The sequence below is a fragment of the Varanus komodoensis genome, unplaced genomic scaffold (genome assembly GCF_004798865.1).
Source record: "Varanus komodoensis strain SLA01 unplaced genomic scaffold, ASM479886v1 scaffold14_1, whole genome shotgun sequence".
Classification (NCBI taxonomy): domain Eukaryota; kingdom Metazoa; phylum Chordata; class Lepidosauria; order Squamata; family Varanidae; genus Varanus; species Varanus komodoensis.
In genome coordinates, this window is record NW_025335438.1 from 26809909 (window position 1) to 26817024 (window position 7116).

A 7116-nucleotide genomic window follows, 5' to 3' on the forward strand; every position below is an offset into this window, starting at 1 on the left:
ATAAAATACATTGAAATACAATAGAACATAATAATTTACCATTAAATACAAAAATACAAAAAAATACACTGAGATACAAACATAATAATATAAAATTAAAATTAACAGTATAAAATAAGTAAATAAAGAATATAGGAGGAGAAAAGAGAAGGAAGAAGAAGTTGCCCTGGCCAGATCATATATTTTAACAATTAAAATGATGTTTAAATAAAAAGGTCTTTACCTGGCACCGAAAAACCAGTAATGACGGTGCCAGGCGGACGACTTTGGGGAGTGAATTCCATAGGTTGGGCGCCACTGCAGAGAAAGCCCTCCTCCGAGTACTTACTCTCCTAATTTCTTTCATGGAGGGTTCCCAGAGAAGGGACTCTCCTGCAGATCTCAAGGGGCGGTTGGGCATATACGGACGTAAGCGCTCGTTCAGGTAGCCAGGAGCCAAGCCGTTTAGGGCTTTATAGGTCATAACCAACACCTTGAATTGGGCCCGGGCTTCAATGGGAAGCCAGTGAAGTTGATTCAAATGGTTCTTAGATATTCATTGCTGCTTAGATCAGATTAAGCTACCAGCAGCCTGGAAATAAGTGAGATGAGAAGGCTCTATCTCTCAAAGAAGTACAGGGGAAGTTGCCTTACACTGAGTTGGGATATGAATCCATCTAACCTGATACAGTTGGCACTGACTTCAGAGTTTCAGGCAGGCTTCTTCTGTAGCCCTTCATGGAGATGCACGTGATGCAACCTCAGACCTCCTTCATGCAGAACAGGAGCTCTATCACTGAGCAGCAGCTTTGCTTTAGCACTCCTGGTATTGACTGTTGCATTAAGGACATGGCTATATAAGGCTACTAGACACCAGGGTTTGCTTTGAGCTGTTACAGAATTGCCCCTTCATTATAAGAATCACTTTGATCTAGTTCTACCCATGTTTTTACCTCAAGGGACAGTGAACTGAACCTAAGGACCATTGCTGGATCCAACCTCCTTTCTCCCCCTGGAGAATATAGATATGCTGCTGTCTTTTGCATGGGAAGGGAAAGAAATGCAGGTGCATAAGCAAGCCTATGGCTGTTCCCCTGCTACTGCTCCTTGTGCCAAAACAAGGGAACATGCTGCCCTCTTGTGCCACTACTGGAGCATGTATGTTCATTCATCAAGCAATTTTCCCCTAGCCATTTAGGGCTTTAGAAATTAAAACCAGCACTTTAAATTGGACTTGGAAATGCACTATCAGCCAGTGCAGCTGTCGCAGTAGTCTAAGAAACCAATAATGCCACCCTTTCACTGCACTCACTCCAGTTCTTTCTTCCATGGTTAATTGTTTTAGAAATTGATTTATTTTGTACCAGCTTGTGTTGCATACTGGAAAGGAGAAAGATGCTCAGGAAAGGCCTTCTGTGTTTTGCATGCCTTTGCAGTGGTCCCAGCGCATGGTTTGAAAGCACATGCGGCTGTAGCAAAGTAGGTCAGAATCAGGCCAATATTTGGAAGAGAATGCACAAGGGAGCCACATGTAGCCACTATGTGCTCCATGATGGCAGAAAGGTGGGATATAAATGCAATAAACAAACATTTCGTACAGCCCCTCATTGCTGTTACTATTGTTGCATGTATAGGACACCTCCTACTGACTGGCTGAATACGGGCTGCAGGGACTTCTTACCCAGCCCTGCCAGGAGCCTTAAGAACCAGATTCTAGAAGGTGATTCTGAGTTCTGCTTCATTGGCCAAAGTGAGGCTGTAAGTTCCCATCTAACATCAGAGATAGGACCTGGGAATGGAGGTGGGTGAGACTGGGATCTGCATGCTGTCTGGAGTGCCTTGGATGGTTTCGTCACTAACCCCCACCTCCCTATCCTGCAGTCTGCTCCTGAGTCCCAGATGCTGTGGTGGCTTTTACACAGAACTAGTGTGGCTACCTGTGATAGTAGCAGCAAGCAAGCGAGTTCTGGCTTGGCAGTGGCAGTACCACCCTGGGATCAGCCTGTTTGTGACTGGGGTGGTGGCCATAGTTGCATGTCATGCCTTTGTTTGAGAGGCCTGACTCTGAAGAAGAACTTGACTCATCTGGCAGCTGGGAAGGCTTGGTGCTTGGTGATGAGGCAGAAAGATGAGCTCAGGAGAGGGTCACTGAATGAGGAGGCAGAACCCTCAAGGCAGATGAGAGTCCTAACCCTAACCCTCCCCTAGACGACTTTGAATCAGAACTGCAGATGGAAAAATCACCCAGCCCACAAGAATGCCACTGCCTGGAAAGAAGCACACTGGCCTTCCCTCTCAGGAAGGTGCCACAAAAAGTATGAATATGCACTGATTTTAGAATTCAATGCCTGAGTTTCTTATTAGAAGCTTACCAGACCTGTGAATGTGTCAGAGAAATAGCCTATTCAGTATTGAATAGAGAACTTGCTACACAAAATGAGATTACTGGACTGGGGCTTGGGAGGACCTGGTTCTTGTCTCACTCCAGCTATGAAACCTACTGGGTGACTTTGGCTACACATACACTTTCAGCCTCACCAGCCTCCCATGTTTATTGTTGTGAGGACAGAAAGGAAAGGAAAACCTTGTGAGCCACCTGGGGTTCCTTCTAAGAGGAAGAGAGGTGAGGTATAATCGAATTATATTGATAATAATAATTTTGATAATAGAATCATAGAACAAAAATTATTTTGGAAAATCTATTTTCAGGTAAGTTACTAAGATCCAAGAGTCTTAAAAAAACACCTCTATTTAGAAACAGTAGATATTTTTAGAATGCAACTTGCATTATGCAAGTTTTATGTGCTGCTACAAGTATTTTTAAGTAAAATGAAAAAAATAGATCAAACAAATTTTATGTTTACTTATTCCTGTTAGGATAAAACCATAACTGAAACCAGTCAAAATGATTTTTGGTATAGACTGTTTGCATTCTGCTGTTTACTTGGCAAAGGCTTCCTAGTTACTAGAAGTAAGAGCCAGTGTGATACAGTGGTTAAAGTGTTGGAATGCAACTCAGGAGTTCTGTGTTTCAATATCCACTCAGTCAGAAACTCACTGAGTGATTTTGGACCAGTCACTGACTCGGTCCAGCCTCCCTCACAGAGTTTTTACTGTGAGAAGAAAATGAAAAGGAGGAAGCCCATGTGCTGCCTTATGTTACTTGGTGGTAAAAATGCAGGACATTGCATTTATATTCCACCAGTTTTCTACTTAAAGGAACTCAAAGTGGCTTATATAGTCCTCTGTTCCACAAGTGTTATTAAATGATGATGATGGTAAACATTCAGCAAAGACCAAATTCATTACAATATATTGTTAGTAACTCTGAGGGCCAGATAACATATTAAATAACCACACAAGGCCACTGGGGGCAGTCTCTACATGCCAACACCTCCATGCTGTCATGACAATAAAGTCATGGTAAACATCTGGCTGGCGAAATACAGCCTGCACAGTTTTCCATCTGGTTTGCTAAGCCTCTTCCCCAGGACCTGGCCCCTCCACCAGGCCTTTCCTTTTTCCCCTGCTTACTTCACCGTCTAGAGAAGGTAAAGGCTGATCTGCAGTAGATGGAGATAAGCTCTTTCTTTTCTCAGTGATGAGAAGGTGCGGGTCTCTCTGTTCAGGAAGGAAAATGCTTCCTTTCAGCTGATCCACAGTTGAGGAAGTAGGGCTAGGAAATGCGTGTATGTGTGTGTACATACACATAGTATATGGATTGTGTGTGTGTGTGTGTGTGTGTGTGTGTACACATGTGGAAACAGTGGGGCCCAAGTGGCTCCACCACATTGCTCAGTGGTCCCACACACTGCTGGTGAGCCAACTCAGCAATCAGGCTGAGAATAGTTTCTCAGAGCTGCAGGAAATTGTAGGGCAGCTTGCAATGCATATCTCCCCTGCTCTGAAGGCCAAGATGGTCTGCTGGTATCATGGAAGCAATGTTTTACTCCTTACCACCACAAAGTGGAGCAGCTGAGATGTGGAAAGCCTTTCACACAGAGGTGCCACTGCTAACTCCCAAATTCAGAGGGAAGAGACAGATTATAAACAAGAATTCCCCTACCTTTGACCTTCTGAGGTTGTGCAGCATAAGAATAGTGATGGTTTGGGGCAGTTAGGTGAGTTGCCTGGTAGCCATCTGTCTTTAACAAATCTCATTATTCTCTGAGGCCAAGCCTTGAAATAGACTCTTGATTTATGCTAGTGTCCTTTGTTCTCAGACATTCCTTTGCTTCTCCAAATATTCCTTCTGCAACAAAGTACCAGCACTGTTGAATGCACCCCAGATAGATATGTAGATTAGCAATTAGTCAGAGTAGGACACATTAGTTTCTCTGTGAGTAGGCTGCAAAGGCTCCAAATGCACTGTATTTGCCTCAGTGCACCCCTACAAGCCTGTCACTGGTATTATATCAGCATTACTTGCATATAAATATGAAAAAAATTAGAGATGTCAAATGCTGAGCTCTACAGATAGAAAGCAATATTATGGATAAGTTGAAAAATCACTTCATTATTGGTATTTTACTGGAAGAAGGGTTGCTGCAGAACCAATTTCCAGAAAGAGCAAATAATGTTTCAATAGGTTTGAACCCTCCCCACTTCACAGATCAATTGCTTTTCCAAAAAGCAAATATTACATCTGATATAGAAGCCTTCCAATAGGAAATTCATACTTTTCTCCCCATATGTCATTACCTAAGAAGAGATCACAATTATTTGCATAGACAGCTGGTGGAAGAGAGAAATTGTGCTATGATTATGTCACCTCTGGGAATAATAGCTTCCCCACACAGTTCTTTTCATAAGAAGAACTAAACCAGATTTTTAAAAATGCAAAGAAGAATTTTTACAAGAAGTCACTGAGTTTCACGAAACTAAATGAAGGCATTCCCTTTTTCTTCCTCAGAGTCATTCTTAAATGGGAAGAGAAAAACTGGAGCATTTATTTGGTGAGGATGAGGTTATTTTTTAGTTACTTGGATGAAGGGGTGTGATATTTATGAACCTTTACTGTAACAAATTTCTAATTGATGGACACTTTTAGATACTACAGAGATATCTAAAAGATGTAGGTAAGTAGGTAGTGAGATACAAGTATCCCCACTGATTTCTGAGGAAAAAGAGACAGACTTAAGGTTGTATTATTACTTGACCTTGTCTACATTTGTCTAATATTTGAACATACATATGACTAAGATCTTTAACAAAAAGACATGGACTGTAACAAGAACTGAGGGCATTGAGATGGGAGAAAAGCAATTAACAATCAGCTAGATAAGAAAGGAAATGAATATAAGGTTAATTACGGAAATATTAAAACCAGGCACATGCAACATTTGAATAGAAATAGCAACAGTTTGTTTAATCTGTAGAGAACATTGGGATTGGAGGAAGAGGACATGCCAGGCAATGTGATAAAGCACAAAAGGCAGATACCTAAGGAGATCGGAGAGTGATAGAACCAAGAGAGAGACATGCAGGGACTAACTGAATCGGAGATAATGGCCAGAATGTAAACAGCTTGGCCCCTGGGCACACAATAGTTCACTGAGAATTAACCAGGTGTGTGTGAGAGAGAAACTGAGAGAAAGAAATAAGCTGGCGGCAGAAAATAGAAAAAGATATAAAAGACTGACTGAAGCATAAATGCTGCTTATTCCACAGGGGATAGAAAAAGACTCTTCCTCAAACTTCTGCTGTGATCTAGCAGTTTTTCTTTGAGATTAGAATGTGGATTGCTTTGGTACCTTACAAGATAGGACTATGTCAGGAACTCTGACTCAAACTCTTGTTTGTTCCAAGGGTCAATTTCAGATATATCTTTGAAGGACCACATCCCAAAAGCAAATGGGGCCAAAGATACACAAAGCATCAATATATTTTCACTTAAAACTCTAACTGCCAGCAATTGAGCCTTCAGAGAAGCAATTTCAACCTTTTCAGGATTGATAGAAAATTGCACAAAAGCAAAGAAACCACCAAAGAAGCAGGAGAGGAAAAGGTGGTGGTTCATGGAAAGAGGGTGTGGCCACTTGGGGATCCCTAGAGGGGCAGACTAGAACCCAAGGAAGGCTAGATTTGGCATCTTAGCTTGCTATCAACATCATCATCAACAACAAACATATTTCATTTTGTATCACCCACATTCAAGGCTCTCTGGGCAGTTTACAGCAATCCATAAAACAGACAATAAAATGCAATAAAGATATAAAATCAGAAAAAATCATTAAAAGTTTAAAACAGCTAAAACAGACAATAGCAAAGAATGAATCTGCAAAACACTGGTGATGGATAATCCTGCTCATGTGCCTGGTTGACTAAGCAAGTCTTTAAAGGCCTCAAAAAACCAGGCTGTCTTACCCTGGTGCTGAATTATGGCAAATGTAGTGTCAGCCTGGCTCACTGGGGAGGAGTTCCATGGGTGTGTGGAGGTCCCCCGTGTTGCCACCTTCCATGCTTACTGCAGAATTGGTGCTTGGAGGCAGGCCCCAAAGGTTGAGCATAGTGTCCAAGTAGATCACAGCTGGGAGAGACGCTCCCAACAGGTATTCTGGTCCTGGCTGTGTAAGGCTTCATAGGTCAAAACCAGCACCTTGAATTGGTATTGTTGTAGCTCGCGGTTTTGCAGATGAGACCAGAGACCGGATGGTAAAAATAAAGAGGAGTCTATTTACCTGCAGGGGCCAACATTCATGGTTAGAATGCGGCCCTGAACAGAGTTGGAATGAGGTTTTTATAGCTTCACAGTGAGCTTTCGGGAAATGGGAACAATACAATCAGTTTTTGACAAAAATCAGAACAATGGCGACAACGGGAAGTTACAAAATCACATAGCAGCAGTTAAGCAAGTGATATACAGAAGCAGATTTGATTAGCAGTAAGTTTTATCTTTTAATTTACACCTTCTAAGCAATCTTTGTCCATTACATTGTGGGTAAGCTCTTTCCATTTTCCAAGGGGAATTCTCTGAGGCAGTTACTAGACATTTGAATGGGCTAGAGCTTAGGAGAGCTAAGCCTATCATGCATACCTTGAGACAGTTTGATTATTCTAGTGTTTGGCCGTGTCATGCCTATCTGGAGCCTAGAGGAGTCATGCCTATCCTGAATGCCCTGAGAAAGCTGATAGATA